Source organism: Aquarana catesbeiana, linkage group LG01 (assembly GCF_042186555.1).
Source record: "Aquarana catesbeiana isolate 2022-GZ linkage group LG01, ASM4218655v1, whole genome shotgun sequence".
NCBI classification, from domain to species: Eukaryota; Metazoa; Chordata; class Amphibia; order Anura; family Ranidae; genus Aquarana; species Aquarana catesbeiana.
In genome coordinates this window covers 547,199,576-547,216,577 of record NC_133324.1, presented here as the reverse complement: position 1 = coordinate 547,216,577, position 17,002 = coordinate 547,199,576, and the positions used below count along the sequence as shown (strand labels likewise).

Genomic DNA, 17,002 nt, shown 5'->3' with positions numbered 1-17,002 from the left:
TGGGCTTGCCTCCCCCAGCAGACAACATGGCAGGCCTCCCGTTTGTGTTTGTAGCAGATGAAGCATTTGCGCTGGGGGACCATCTGATGTGGCTGTTCCCAATGAGGACCCTCACCCTGGACCAGAGGGTTTTTAACTACCGGCTGGCCAGAGCCAGAAGAGTGGTGGAAAAAGCCTTTGGCATAATGGCCAGCCGGTTCCGGCTATTCTTAACTTCAATAAAAATATAAACTAAACCATATTGTTCTGTGCTGCTGCATTTTGCACAATTTTTTAAGAAAAAATGCAGCCAACTATCTGGCCTCAGTTGCGACTGAGGCCGGCTCACCGGACCAAAACTTGACAGCACTTGAACCTGGCCGTCCTGGCTTGCTCCCCCAAAGCGCCCACGAAGTATGGCAAAGCTATCTGGAGTACTTCGCGGGTAGGGGGCAATTGATATGCCAGATAATGTTTAAAACCTTTTGAAAATACATTTCTCTGTAAAAACTGAACTCATTTTTCATTTGATTTACTGCTTGTGTTTCTTTTATTTGTCTCCTAGGTTCGCCAATGGCCTTTTATTTTTGGCCATTTTCTTCAATAGTGCAAATGTAACTTTTTTGATACATGAGGTGACAATCCCTTCTTCAGCTAACTATTATGTTCTGTTGTGGGTCTGCTACAAACACACAATGTTTTTGTTGTTAATGTATGTAATGCATTAATGCTAAAAATAATCATTCTTTTCAACTGCATGAATTAATAGCTTGGAGTCCCTAAAATGGCCTTATTGGGGCAAATTTTAGAGCACCGTGGGGGTTATTTACTAAAAGGCAAATCCACTTTTTTTTTTCCTTTTTCTTTATTAATTTTATCTGTATCAAAAACACTTTACAATTAGCGAGATACAACCTCGCCTAGTAACAACAATTAAAACACATTCATAATACATTCCCAAATACCCGACCCACAACTCTCCCCCCCCACCGACAACCCTCCCACCCCATCCCCCCACCCCATCCCCCAGACCTCCTCCTCTCCCTCTCTCATACCCGATCTATCCTCAACTTTTCAACTCTTCTTCATCACCCTCTAAATGTCTAGCTAATTTAGTTCGTCTTCTGCTTTTTACATTATGCTCCCATCACTTCAGCGAAACGTATTGAAAGCTTATAGTCTGCCCATTCCCTCCATTTCTCTTCCAACTCCTCCATTCCCTCCTCATCACAGAACCTTAGGTACTCTAAGCTTTGAATTTAATTTATTTTATTACACCAATTCTTCACAGTAGGCCTTTCTGGTTCCTGCCAATGTCTAGGTATTAGGCTTTTAGCGGCGTGTAAGAGCTGTGGGAGCAACGTTTTCATATATTGCCTAGTTGGCATTCTAATCCCATAAAATAAACACCCCCACGGGTCATCTGGAACCTCTATGTTGGTTATCTCCCTAATTATTTGCCTGATCTCCCCCCAGTATTTTTTAAATTCAGGGCAGAGCCACCAAATGTGGGCCATTGTCCTTATCTATTTACACCCATCGCAGCAAAACTGCGATGTTTCACTTTGGCATTTATGTGCTTTATCGGGGGGTTATGTACCATCTCGCCAAATACTTATAATTTAGCTCTGTCATATTACTATTTACCGACATAGCATGGACCCGCCTCAGTAGTTGCCTAATCTCCAAGTCTTTAACCTTTGTACCCAGTTCCTTTTCCCACTTCTTGATGTATTGTGGTATCCAGGGCCGTTTTTAAAGCAGGGCAAAAGGGGCAGCTGCCCTGGGCCCTGTCATTGTTGTGGGGCCCAAAGCAGCTGCCTCATACTTGCCAACTATCCTGGTTTAAATTCCCTCATCCCTTGAGGTTTTAGTCCTGTGCTGTGTCCCAATATCTCAGTGTGAAGTGCTTCGACTAATGCTGCCCAGCTCTGCCCTATTGTGTACAGATGACTCACTTGCAGACCCTGTGTTTACATGTAAATTACCGGCATTCATATGTAAATAGCGGCGGCCGGCGGCCCTGAGGTCATATCCACAGCAATCTCTAGCAACCAATCAACAAGCAGAAATCATGTGCTGTAACCTCTAGCAACTAATCAGTGAGCCGTAATGTGTGCTGTAACCTCTAGCAATCAGTCAGTGAGCGGTAATGATACACTGTAACCTCTGGTAACCAATCTAACTGCTATTTATTGTATATCTCTGTCACGTACCTGGTAGGTTTTGAGCCTGAAGTGCAGAGAGAGACCTCCCTTACAGCTCCCACTCCCATTCCTCTGGAATGGAGACAGAGGGCCCAGGAGTGAGGAGTGGTATGGGTGCCTGGCAGGATCAACAGTCACCAGAAGTTCAGGAGTGGTGGCACCCTCTGGAACCAGAAGCCGAAGAGGAGACTGGAGACTGGAATGCAGAATGGACCAGGAACCACAGCAGGTAAGTAGGCAGGAACTGAAGTGCTGGACAGGAACCGGGAACAAACAGTAGACTGGAACGCTGGACTGGAACCAGGAACAAGTAGTAGGTAGCAGACTGGAAAGCTGGACTGGAACCAGGAACAAGCAGTAGGTAGCAGACTGGAACGCTGGACTAGAACCAGGAACAAGAAGTAGGTAGCAGACTGGAACCAGGAACAAGCAGCAGGTAACAGACTGGATACTGGAGCGCTGGACTGGAACCAGGAACAAGCAGCAGGTAACAGACTGGATACTGGGGCCCTGGACTGGAACCAGGAACAAACAGCAGGTAACAGACTGGATACTGGTGCGCTGGACTGGAACCAGGAACAAGCAGCAGGTAACAGACTGGATACTGGTGCGCTGGACTGGAACCAGGAACAAGCAGCAGGTAACAGACTGGATACTGGAGCGCTGGACTTTAACTAGGAACAAGCAGCAGGTAACAGACTGGATACTGGTATCAGGCAGAGAGATAGTCAAACAAGCCGGTGGTCGGTATTGGGCAGCAGAGGTACCAGGGATAACACAGAAGAATGGTCAGGCAAGCCAAGGGGGTCCGGTGCAGGCGGATAGCAGGATGGTCTAACAGGAAGCCGGGTCAGATAACAGAGTATAGAGATCAGATCAGGTTTAGGCACACAGAACGCTGTAGAGCAGACAGCGGGATTGAGTGTGACAAGACGGTTTAAATAGCCCGCTTGACACAGCGGGAGTGCGCGCGCGTGCCCGTGCGTTACAACACCCGTGAACGCGCGCGCATGCGTGGTAGAGCCCGTGGCCGTGTTCCCGTGCTTCTGGATCGCCGATTACTGGCAGGATCTTCATGACAATCTCAGAACAGGTGGAGAGCAAAACTGCATGGGTGGGGGGCCCCAAGAAAAGTTTTGCCCAGGGTCCAATCAATATTAAAGACGGCCCTGGCGGTATCTTCGGCCCCTTCATATTGGTCAGCACTCTATATAGATTATAGAAATCACCCTCTTCCCTCCTTTATCCACACACAGTTTCTCCAGGGGAAGTAGGTTTTCTGACGATCTAATAGGCTGAGGCAGTGTCCCTATAAATTGTTTCAATTGGCTATACCGCCATCCATCTATTTCCCTTTATTTTTTAATTCCTGATATGTGTACATTTTGTGTTGCTCCATTACGTCTTTTAGTTGTGCGTTCTCATGTGTAATCCAATTACCAAACAGTGTCTCTACCCCCGGTGTAAAATATTCTGTATCCTTCAGTGGTATTAAAGGTGAATTGTAATCCCATTTCTCCCTTTTGTGCAAATTATCCCATATTTTTAGTGCGTTACTGGTGATACTGCGTAAGTCTTTACTGAGTTTTCTATATTGTGCTGGGATCCTTATTATCTTCCATTTTAACCATTTTCCATTTTAACCATTTCAGCCCTGGAAGAATTTACCCCCTTCCTGACCAGAGCACTTTTTGTGATTCGGCACTGCGTCGCTTTAACTGACAATTGCGCGGTCGTGCGACGTGGCTCCCAAACAAAATTGACGTCCTTTTTTTCCCACAAATAGAGCTTTCTTTTGATGGTATTTGATCACCTTTTTGCGCTATAAACAAAAAAATAGCGACAATTTTGAAAAAAACGCATTTTTTTAACTTTTTGCTATAATAAATATCCCCAAAAATAATTTAAAAAACATTTTTTTCCTTAGTTTAGGCCGATACGTATTCTACATATTTTTGGTAAAAAAAAAACGCAATAAGCGTTTATTGATTGGTTTGCGCAAACGTTATAGCATCTACAAAATAGGGGATAGTTTTATGGCATTTTTATTATTTTTTTTTACTAGTAATGGCGGTGATCAGGGATTTTTATTGTGACTGCGACATTATGGCGGACACATCGGACATTTTTGACACATATTTGGGACCATTGTCATTTATACAGCAATCAGTGCTATGAAAATGCACTGATTCCTGTGTAAATGACACTGGCAGTGAAGGGGTTAACCACTAGGGGGCGGGGAGGGGTTAAGTCAGTACTAGGGAGTGTTTTCTAACTGTAGGGGGGTGGGCTAGCTGTGACACATCACTGATCTCTGCTCCCGATGACAGGGAGCAGAGATCAGTGACACTGTCACTAGGGGGGAGATGTTTGTTTACATCAGAATCTCGGAGTTCCTCCTCTCTGTGAGGCGATCGCGGGTATCCCCGAGGCGATCGAGTCCGCGGGACCCGCGACCCGACTCATGGAGCTCCCGGCCGGCGCGCGCGTGCCGCCGGCGTCGCGCACGCAATGGCATGGCGGGGAATTCAGTGGGACTTACAGGTACGCCCATTTGCCCAGCCGTGCCATTCTGCCACTGTACATCAGCGTGCGCCGGTCGGGAAGTGGTTAACCCATCTCTTTTCCTTATTTTTTTTTGCCCATTCTATTATTCAAGACAATATAATTGCGTCATAATAATTTCTAAGGTCTGGTGCCCCCCATCCCCCTCGCGCCTTATCCTTACTCAGCTGTGTAAAACTTATACGTGATTTTTTTCTCTCTCCAAATAAACCTTAAAATCATTTTTTGTATTATTTTAAAGTAAGCCTGTGGGAGTGGGATTGGGAGTATTTGCACCTTATACATAATTTTGGGTAGGATTACCATTTTAAAAATGTTAATTCTTTCCCCCCAAGATAACTGTCCTGTTGTAATTCTATATCATTCAGTAGTGGTAAAAAATTTACTTGATATAGCGTCTCACTAGATGTTGTTATCTTGACTCCTAGATACTTCAATTCTTTTTTCCCCCAAACGAATGGAAAATCCTTTTGATAAGCATGCTCCTCTGTTTTTTAATTAGTTTAGTCTCTAAATACCAACCTACTCATAGTAGGTGAGGTTGAAAAAAGACACAAGTCCATCAAGTCCAACCTATGTGTATGATTATGTGTCAGTATTACATTACATATCCCTGTATATTGCGGTCATTCAGGTGATTATCTAATAGTTTCTTGAAGCTATCAATGCTCCCCGCTGAGACCACCGCCTGTGGAAGGGAATTCCACATCCTTGCCGCTCTTACAGTAAAGAACCCTCTACGTAGTTTAAGGTTAAACCTCTTTTCTTCTAATTGTAATGAGTGGCCACGAGTCTTATTAAACTCTCTTCTGCGAAAAAGTTTTATCCCTATTGTGGGGTCACCAGTACAGTATTTGTAAATTGAAATCATATCCCCTCTCAAGCGTCTCTTCTCCAGAGAGAATAAGTTCAGTGCTCGCAACCTTTCCTCATAACTAAGATCCTCCAGACCCTTTATTAGCTTTGTTGCCCTTCTTTGTACTCGCTCCATTTCCAGTACGTCCCTCCTGAGGACTGGTGCCCAGAACTGGACAGCATACTCCAGGTGCGGGCGGACCAGAGTCTTGTAGAGCGGGAGAATTATCGTTTTATCCCTGCAGTTGATCCCCCTTTTAATGCATGCCAATATTCTGTTTGCTTTATTAGCAGCAGCTTGGCATTGCATGCCATTGCTGAGCCTATCATCTACTAGGACCCCAAGGTCCTTTTCCATCCTAGATTCCCCCAGAGGTTCTCCCCCCAGTGTATAGATTGCATTCATATTTTTGCCACCCAAATGCATTATTTTACATTTTTCTACATTGAACCTCATTTGCCATGTAGTCGCCCACCCCATTAATTTGTTCAGGTCTTTTTGCAAGATTTCCACATCCTGCGGAGAAGTTATTGCCCTGCTTAGCTTAGTATCGTCTGCAAATACAGAGATTGAACTGTTTATCCCATCCTCCAGGTCGTTTATGAACAAATTAAATAGGATTGGTCCCAGCACAGAACCCTGGGGAACCCCACTACCCACCCCTGACCATTCTGAGTACTCCCCATTTATCACCACCCTCTGAACACGCCCTTGATTCATTGATGTATAAGGTTTCTGATTTAGCCGGGTTTATCTTGAAATTAGATATCTCGCCGTACTCTTTTAGGGATTTCATCAGATTTGGGAGGGTTATCCTGAGACAGGTTATATATAAAATAAAATATCGTCCGCATAGGCCGCTAATTTGTGGACCTCCTCCCCTACTTTTATCCCCCTGATGTCCGTGTTCTGCCTCATCTTCGTTAGGAGGGGTTCCAATGTCAACACAAACAATAAGGGGATAATGGGCACCCCTGTCTAGTGCTGTTTTACATTTCAAACGGCCCAAAGATTGCCCCATTTACCTTCACCCTCGCTGTGAGTGGGATATATAATTCTTTTATCCATCTACTCATATTCGCTCCCAATCCTATCTCCTCCAACGTACTCTGCATAAAGCCCCAGTCTACCCTGTCAAAAGCTTTTTCAGCATCTATTGACAGGAGTAGTCCTGGGGCTCTACTGTTTTTGATTTTCTGTACTGCCAGGAGTGTTCTGATTCCATTATCCCTCCCCTCCTTTCCTGGGATAAAACCTACCTGGTCTGAGTGTACTATGTCATTCATTATTGTTTTCATCCTCCCTGCAAGTACCTTCGCAAATAATTTGGTGTCCATATTTAGGAGTGGTATAGGTCTATAACTAGAACAGAGTGTGCTATCTTTCACCTCTGTCAGGATGATAGTAATAGTGGCTTCCAGCGCCTCCTTACGCATCTCCCACTTGGCCCCGATCCCATTCATATAGGAGCACAATTTAGGGATTAATATATCCTTTTTTTTTTATAATATAATATTGTCAAGCCATCTGGTCCGGGACTTTTTTCAGCCGGTGTTTCTTTTAACATTTTTATTATCTCTTCTTCTGTTATGGGGGCCTCTAAATAACTAAGTTTATCCTCTGAGATTTTATTTAAACTGGTGTCCTTTAAGAAGGCTTTTATTTTCCCGCGTTTTCTTTCTTCCTCTTCTGTTGTACTCTGCTTGTTTAGTGACTATAGCCCCCCATAGTAGTCTTGAAAGGTCTTAGCAATTTCTGCTGTTCTATATCTCAGTTCCCCTGTACTTGTCTGTATTTTCTCCATGTAATTGGCTGTTTTTTTTTAATACCTTCCCAGGCTTATTCCCACTTAGGTACCTTTCTTTATTAATTAAGTTATAAGCCGTTCGCATTTCATGTTCTATTAGATCTCTCATAGCCTCCCTTTTACGGCTACGTTTTAGTAACAGTCGTCTCTTGTTATCTTATGCAGGTAGGGGGGGGCAATTGATATGTCAGATAATGTTTAAAACCTTTTGAAAATAAATTTCTTTGTAAAAACTGAACTCATATTTCATTTGATTTACTGCTTTTGTTTCTTTTATCTGTCTCTTAGGTTCTCCAATGGTGACAATCTCTTCTTCAGCTAACTATTATGTTCTGTTGTGGGTCTGCTACACACAAACAATGTTTTTGTTCTTAATGTATGTAATGCATTAATGCTAAAAATAATCATCCTTTTCAACTCCATGAATTAATTGCTTGGAGTCCCTAAAATGGCCTTATTGGGGCAAATTTTAGAGCACTGTGGGGGTTATTTACTAAAGGCAAATCCACTTTGCACTACAAGCGCACTGCAAGTGCACTTGAAAGTGCACTGAAACTGCACTGAAAATGCACTTGTAGTGCAAAGTGGATTTGCCGTTAGCAAATAACCACCATTGTCTCTGTAACTACACCAACTTACTCCTAAAACTGGTATTAAGCATTGAAAGAAGAAGCCACACATTGTTGAGTATAAAACATTTTACTCCAAGCACAATCATATGTGCGTTATAAAAGGGTTTTTTAACAAACAAAGGCTCTGGTGTATAACATGTATGTGTGACAGTAGATATAGCCTTTTTGTGGCTAAACAGGCATGTTTAAAACCATAACATACACATCCACAACTCAGGAACTTACAAAGTTCAACTTTGATAAAGTGAAGGCAATATGAGACATTAGTATGTCAAAACTGTGTTGATTTTGCCTTCATCAGATGGGGTGATGTCAGCCCTGTAAAAGCTAAATTTTGAAGATGCACACAGATTGGGAGTCAAAATGTGGATTTCCATCATGATCCCATGCCTAAAATGTGTGTCTTTTCCCTACATCTGTTTTGATAGATGTAGGGAAAAGACACACAGGGGGTTATTTACTAAAGGCAAATCCACTTTGCACTACAAGTGCAAACTACAAGTGCAAAGTGCACTTGGAAGTGCAGTCGCTGTAGATCCGAGGGGGACATGCAAGAACAATAAAAAACAGCATTTTAGCTTGCACATGATTGGATAATAAAATCAGCAGAGCTTCCCCTCATTTCAGATCTACCCCTCAGATTTACAGCGACTGCACTTCCAAGTGCACTTTCAGTGCAATTTCAAGTGCACTTTGCACTTGTAGTTTGCACTTGTAGTGCAGAGTGGATTTGCCTTTCGTAAATAACGCCCACAGTGTGTCAACATGTGCTATCTGCCATCATGGGGTATCAATGTACACATTTTTTGGAAAGTGTACTTGGAAGTGCAGTCACTCTGAATCTAAAGGGTAGATCTGAAATGAGTGATAGCTCTGCTGATTTTATCATCCAATCATTTGCAAGCTAAAATGTTTTTTATTTTCCTTGCATGTCCCCCTCGGATCTACAGCGACTTTACTTCCAAGTGCACTTTCAATGCACTTTCAAGTGCACTTGCAGTGCAAAGTGGATTTTCCTTTAGTAAATAACCCCCACTGTGTGCATCTTCAAAATTTGGATTTCCAATTACTTTAAAATTTTTATGAAAAGATAAACAATAAGGACAACATTTTTTTTTTTTTTTTTTTTTTTAGATCTTGGCAAAAACATCAATAATGATGTTGGTCAGTCTTTTTTCAACATCATTGATGTTTTCCTTGACCTTCTCTAAATCCCGATTGCACACCATTATTTCGCTGATGAGGACTTGTGCACTTGCACTGCTGAAGTGAGTTTCTTCCTCCACAACATGCACATCACCCAAAAATTAAAAAACAAACCATGTATTATAAATATGCAGGGAAAAATCTATTACATGAAGCTGTGGTCTCAGACACTGACCTGTTGTGGTCACCATTTCGACCACTTCCTGAACCTTGGATTAAACATCTTCATGTTGTGTGGTGAGTTCCCCTTCTTCATTTGGTGTGGGGTTTGTGATGTCCTCATATGTCCCAATTGTTTTCTACCCTATGCGAATACAAAAAAGGTATACTTAGCAGACAGATATTTGAGGCGAGAAATAGTAATATGAAACATTGCTTGGAAGTGTCGTCCAATTGTCTGTTTTGGCAGAGTTCCAAGCTGAAGACATGATTTTTTCCCTTTCAAAAGCTGGAATACTTATCTGTTTTGTGCAAGTTTCACACATGGAGAAACCCCTAGTATCCACTGGAGCACCTGCGCAGGACACCATAAAAAGTTTGTTCTCCTGCATCAAGATGTGTAAACAGCTGTCCTCTCCTTACACTGAATCAAGTTTGCATTTCATTATAGTTACAAACACATCTAGACAACAATGTACTAAACTTCTTTTAATACAAATAGGCATGAACAAATGTAGTTAACCTGCATCTGCCAAAAACGTTGTATTAGTGGTCGAACGAACGATGTTTAATACGAACGATTACTGTGCCCACGAACCTCAAACTTGGCATTTTAAACTGTACAACAGTAAAGAAAAGAACATGGACCAGCACAAAAGTAATAATAATAATAGGAACACATGACAAATACTTACTTTTTTGCAGCACTTTCCTGATCCTTCTATACTGATCGTGCTCCCTCTATTTCAGGTCTGACCAGTGTTTCCTCAATTGCTCCTTGGATCGTCGTACCCCAAAATTCCTGTGCAGACTTCTCACAACCTTGGTCATGATCTTGGCCTTTTTCACATTTGGGTTTGGGTACGGTCCATACTTCCCATCATAGTCTGCCCTCTTTAAGATGTCCACCATCTCTACAAAGGACATATTTGAGGCCTTATATCTCCTTCTGGATGTGGAACTGCCTTGCTCCGGGCTTTCCTCGTCACCGTCGTTGCTGCTCTCTGCAGGCACCTGCTGTCTCTCCTCCATGTACTCTCCCACTGCCCCAAAAGAGAAGAGGCAGGGAATACACTAGAAAGAAGGACAGGGGCGGAGTTTCACGCATGCGCAGTGTATATAAAGCTTAACACGTGGGAGTCCTATGTACGATCTGTGAGTGGAGGACAGAGGATCGTAAACGCCGATCGTGCAAACGAAGGTACAATTTAAACTTTGGGCATCAGTGGTTAGTGGCCTATACTGCTTAGAGATTGAGGCCTATATTGGGACAAGATTAGGAGAGTTTAGCCTGACATTAGTGTTTGTCTTGTGTTGTGTCTTGCAGAGAAAATGGTGGATAAATTCACGGACCCAGACTTTCTGCCCAGATTCTTGGACATGTACAGGGACCTGCCATGTCTCTGGCCAGTCCAAAACAGGGAATACTCCAACAAGCTAAAGAGGAAGGCAGCGCTGGTTAAACTGTTGGAATTGGTGAAGCCTGTGTATCCCACGGCAGACATCACCTATTTGAAGGCCAAAATTGGTAGCCTGAGGAGCACATATAATAGGGAGCACAAGAAGGTCCAGGATTTCATGAGATCCAGAGCAGCAGCATATGACATATATGTCCCCAGGCTGTGATACCACAACAGACTGCGTTTTCTGTCAGACCAGAGTGAACCCAGGCCATCACTATCTACACTTCCTTCCACACTTCCTTCCACACTTCCTTCAACATCAGATGAGGCTCCTAAAGTCCAACCTGGGCCTTCCACCCAGGAAGATGTGGAGGAGCCCAGCTTGAGCCAGGTATAGCATTGTTCAACATATTTCTTCTCAAAAATTGAATGATGTTAACTAGACGTTATTGATCAATCATTTCTGATTTAAAAAATTGGTTTACATATCAATAGACAGTAGTGGCCAAAAATGATTGGGACAAGAATGAAAAATGCTGGGGCCAGAATGAGCTCAAAATTGTGTGTGATTGATGACCAACAAACTAAAATTATGTACCATTTTCATACACAAGAAAGTCTCAGCTAGGAGGAGGCCGTGGAAAGCAGCCTGACCAAATCCCAGGTTCCTCCCCTCCACCTTCCAACCGAAAGGACAGAGGAACCAAAGAAGAGGAACCTGGAGGAGTCCACGATTTCTTTAATTGGCTCCTGTGGTACTTACAACGACCCCTGGTGGCCCCGAGTCATTTGGCTGTGTGACAGCCAGTAAACTGGAACACATGGAGGAGGGCCAACGCCTCATCTGTGAGGATATCATTCTTCAGGCCCTAAACAAGGGGATGAGGGGCCAACTCACAAATCAAAGCCACCTGTATGAGTTGGATCATACTACTCCTCCTCCACCTCCAGCAACACCACCAACACCACAGCCACCCAACCCACCAGAGCAGCATGGAAGGAAGCGTTCAGAGTGATGGGCTGGGTTTGGTGTGGTCTGGCAAAAGATGCAGGCTGTTGTAAGACCACAGCCTCAGGACATATGTCATCTGCTGCTGCTCCCGATCTCTCTGAGTCCTGGACCGTATTGTGCTCCCTATTAAATGGACTCCTCAGGTTACCAATTTTGTCAGTCAAATAATTGATGTCTGCCCTTGGGTACAAAGGCTTCACCAATTCCAACTGTTTCTCCAGCGTTGCCTTCCTCTTTATTTTGTTAGGAACCCTATTAAATATCTTTTTTTTTTTTTTTTTGGACAAATACTTGGCTATGTGTTTTACTTCAAAAAGGACAGTTTGTTTGTGAGTAGGCAGGTGCATTTCAAAAATACAATGTCAGATTAAAACAAGGGACACCAACATAGTTGTATCTTTGAGGTTAAAATATACAAGATAATAATGGTGTTGTAGTTGACACACAAAATGACAAAAAATATTATGGAGATCACTAGGAAAAAAAAAATTCTGGAGATCACGAGAAAAAAGAAAAAAAAAAAAATATGGAGATCAATAAAAAAAAAAAAAATTATTATTCTGGAGATCACTAGAAAAAAAACAAAGATTATTCATGAGATCACGAGAAATAATTAAAAATCAGTTTGTCAGAACTCTGTGAATATCAGCAGCAATGCAAAAATTAATTATTCTAGCATTATAAAGAAGAAGAGAATGTGCTGCATTGAGAGATTTCAAAATTTGCCGCGTGACGAATGTGCTGTCTCCATTACGAACGCTAGTTTTAAAAGACCGAGCGCTTCCAGCTCGCACTTGATTCCGAGCATGCGTGAACTTTTGTGCGTGGACTTGTGTACACATGATCGGACTTTCCAACAAAAAAATTTGAGAACCTGCTATCAAACATTTGTTGGTGGAAAGTCCGACAGCAAATGTTCGATGGTCTAGGGATGGTCCAGGTGACCTACGTCTGGATTGATGGCACTGGAGAAGGGGTCTGCTGCAAGACTAAGACCCTGGACTATGAACCCAAGTCTATTAAAGAGGTCCCAGAATGGGGACAACAAGCTCACATTGAACATTTCCCATCAGAAAATCCAACCGTGTGTACACGGCATTAAAGTGGTTGTAAAGTCTCAAGGTTTTTCACCTTAATGTATTCTATGCATTAAGGTGAAAACCCTTCTGTAGTGCATCTGCCCCCCAGACCCCCTCCCTATCCAGCCATGTGCACAAGCCACATGCAGGACTATGGACAAGGCTCCACCCCCCTGCACTCGGCTCCTCCCCCGGGAGCCTGTAGTGTGTCCCCGGTGTCTGGAGCTGTCCCCCGCCGTGTCCCCTCTCTGGAGCCGCACACCAAGTAAGTCAGACAGGCGGCCACATACAACATTATAGACAAAATAGACAAGGCTCTGACGCTCTGCAATCGGCTCCTCCCCCAGGAGCCCATAGTGTGCCTGATGTCTGGAGCTGTCCCCTGCAGTGCCCCCTCTCTGGAGCCCAACACAAGTAAGTGTCCCCAGACAGGGGAGTCTACCTCATTCTGTGTTCCTGTGACTCGTCCTACAACTTTCATCCCATTCCAAACACTTCCCTCCGCATACACAACAAACAGAACAGACAGGGAATCTACCACCAATTGTGGGGGTGTGATCACGATGGGGGGTATCGGGGTGTGTGATCAGGGTGGGGGGGTATCTAAAAGTCCACCGGTTAGGGGGCACAAATGAATTGCTTTGCCCCAGGCTCTGACAAACCACGCTACGCCACTGCCAGAGAGAGAGCCACTCTGCCAGCATCACCAGAGAGAGAGAGCCATGCTGCCCAGCACTACCAGACAGACAGCCACGCTGCCCAGCACCACCAGAGAGAGAGCAACGCTGCCCAACACCACCAGGGAGAGAGCCACGCTGGCCAGCACCACCATAGAGAGAACTACGCTGCCCAGCACCACCAGAGAGAGAGCCATGCTGTCCAGCACCACCCAAGAGAGAGAGCCACGCTGCCCACCACCACAAGAGAGAATGTGTCATGCTCCAGGCTGGTGACTGACTCCACCCCTAAAATAGTAGCAGTCATTAAAAAGGTGGGGTATACATGGGGAGGGAAAAGGGGGTGGAGTCAGGGGTGGTGCTAAGAAGGGACAGCAAAATTAGGTTTCGCCTAGGGTGTCAAAAATTCTTGAACCAGCCCTGGTAGCGCCATCAGTACCGCCATCAGTGACCAGTCACACAGGCCATCAGTCCCGCCATCAGTCCCTCCATCAGTGACCCATCACACAGGCCATCAGTAACGGTGTCATAAAATTTCTCCCGACTTATGCAAACCCTCGACCTTGTCACTTCCGGTGGCGGCACGTCACCAAAAAGCTATTCGCTCGTCTTCACCGTGCATGCGAGCAGCATGCTAGCTGATGCTAGCTGATGCATGACGTCAGTGGGAGCACTGCATCCAGCCCCGCCCCTGCCATTAACATGCCCCTAGGCTGCTCTAGTAACCTGTACCGAAGGAATGTGAGAGGGGAGATAGAGCGGTGCTTGGAGAGGGGGGCGGGCCCCGTGCATAGCACTGTGTGTATGTATGTATGGGAGGTCAAGGAAAAACATAGAGCTGTGTCTGTGATCTGTGTCAAGCCTTTGCATAGAAGACATTCCTCATCAATATGAGCATCCACACTGCATGATATACATAATGTGAAGGGCTGTGCAATCTGTTTCTGGAACGAAAACGGCAGTATAACACACGGAGCCTCTGCTTACACAAATCTGTCTGTGCACAGCCCTGCAAAATACATATATGGTAGGTCAAGGAAAATTATAGAGGAATGTCTGTGATCTCTGTCATGTGCTGGGGGCTGGATCGCCTCCGCTGCATTTCCTCCAATCAGGAGCAAAAGAAGCTGAGTGTGAGTTTCCCTGTAGCCTTCACACTGGAGACTTCTACACCATCATCATGGCATCCCAGGACGGTGGGTACCAGGTCCCCCGACGGCAGGAGTCACTGGTGGCTGAGGGAGAAGGAGAGGGCCCCTGGGTGGCCGATGGAGAAGGAGAAGACCACTGGGTGGCCGGTGGAGAAGGCGAGGGGCCTCTGGGTGGCTGTGGGAGAAGGAGAGGACCCCTGGGTGGCCTGGGGAGAAGGAGAGGATCCCTGGGTGGCCGGTGGAGAAGGAGATGACCCCTGGGTGGTCAGTGGAGAAGGAGAGGACCCCTGGGTGGCTGGGGAGAAGCAGGGGACCCCTGGGTGGCTGGGAGAGAAGGAGAGGACCCCTGAGTGGCTGGGGGAGAAGGAGAGGGCCCCTGGGTGGACGTTTGGAGGAGAAGAGGGCCCCTGGGTGGATATTTTGAGGAGGAGAGACCACCTGGGTGTTTGGAGTAAGAGAGGGCCCCCAAGGTGAATGGAGGAGGACCCCCCAGGGTGGTTGGCAGAGAAGGAGTGGGCCCCTGCTTGTTTGGTGCAGAAGGAGAGGGCCCTGGGTTGGCCAAAAGTGGAAGAGCTGGCCCTTGGGTGGTTGGAGGAGGAGAGGGTGCCTCAGGTGGTTGTTGGAGGCAGGGGCGAACTGAGCAGTGGGGCAATTTCCCCCCAGGCCACTCTGATGCCCATATGAGAGGCCGCACTGCTGTACCTGCTCAGCCTCCGCTTGCTAGAGACCCGGCCCCTCTAGTGACGCCAGAGCCAGTTGCCAGGCAAGAGAGTGAAGCTGAGCCAGTCCTGTATATCTGACATCAGAACCGAAAATGGTAGAGCTGGAGCTCTTTGTCCTACACAATGACAGCACCCGAGGTGCCTGGGAACGACACAGCCAAACGGCTCGGCTGCCTAGAGGGCACCGTGCTGACCTATGGCAGCCTGCTGTGGATGGCTCTGCTCCCCATCTTCGGGGCCATCAGGAGTGTTAGCTGTGCCTGGGGGTTGGTGAGGGGGAGCGGGGCTCTAACATTGTATGGACTCTCTGTACACATTGGTAGTTTTGGTTTGAGTTCTCCTTTAGATGTATAACCCTGTGTTTGTCCCCCAGCTGTGAGGGATTGAGAAATGACAGCCCACTAGGGTAACCTAGCCTGTGGGGGACTGCGCCAGAGTCCGTGGCCGAGTCCGCGGCCCTGGAAGGAAGAGGGGCTAAAATGGATGCGGCCTGCAGCGGGGACAGCGCGGGCTTCATTTGCAGGCAGGTTTCACATAATGTGCTAGTATGCGATGCATTCTAGCACATTATGCTTGTACCTTGCAGGAGTTTACTTCCACTTTTAATCAGGGTTCCCAGAACTCCCCTTACATCAGAGTCTGCATAGTTCTCTCCTACAGTGTAAAGGGAAACTCTGAAGACTTTTGTGTAGAGGGGGCTCTGTGAACGCTGATTTAAGAGGGGGTCGCTAATGTAAAGAATAATTCTGTGGACTCTGTATGTAAGGGGAAAAGCTGGAGTTGTAAGGAGGGAATGCTGGGGAGAATCTGATTTAAAGGAGAACGTTGTGTTCTCTGACATAAAAGGGAACTCATATGGAAGGGGGGCACTCTGGTGTAAGGGGGAACACTATGGACTCTGATTTAAGGAGGGGCTCAGGGAACCATGCCCTATAGGGAAATGCTGGGGACTGTGATGTAAGGATGACACTGATGTGAACAGAGGGTTCATCCTGACTGCTGCACTCTATATGCTGTTTTGAAGGCTAGTTACTTCTGGCCCCTACTCTATACATTATGCTGTAAGTTACATAGTCCACGGGTTAGAGGACGCAAATTACTTGCCTTGCCCCGGGCGCTGACAACCCACGCTACGCCACTGCCTACATGACTGAGCCCTCTGTGTGCTCTACTATACGACTTACCCCCCTGTGTGTTCTCCTACACGATTGACCCCTCTGTGTGCTCTCCTACACGACTGACCCCTCTGTGTGCTCTCCTATATGACTGACCCCTCTGTGTGCTCTCCTACATGACTGACCCCTCTGTGAGCTCTCCTACACGACTGACCCCTCTGTGTGCTCTCCTACACGACTGACCCCTCTGTGTGCTCTGCTACATGACTGACCCCTCTGTACTCCCCCTATATGTCTGCATACTCTGACCACCTCCTGTACCCTGTGCACATACTCTGACCGTCTCATGTATCCTGTCTGCAGCCTCTAACCATCTCTTGTACCATGTCCGCAGCCTCTAACCATCTCTTGTATCATGTCTGCAATCTCTGA

General features: G+C 45.8%; 1 long non-coding RNA gene across 1 annotated transcript in view; it reads left to right on the top strand.

Annotated features, from left to right (window-relative positions):
• LOC141105026 (uncharacterized) overlaps positions 1 to 15,910 on the top strand; it is a 51,480-nt gene extending 35,570 nt beyond the window's left edge. The window contains exons 2-3 of the long non-coding RNA XR_012235531.1: positions 10,162 to 10,612; positions 15,829 to 15,910. This is a non-coding gene — a long non-coding RNA (uncharacterized lncRNA). The remainder of the gene's footprint in view (positions 1 to 10,161; positions 10,613 to 15,828) is intronic.
• Positions 15,911 to 17,002: the final 1,092 nt, after the last annotated feature.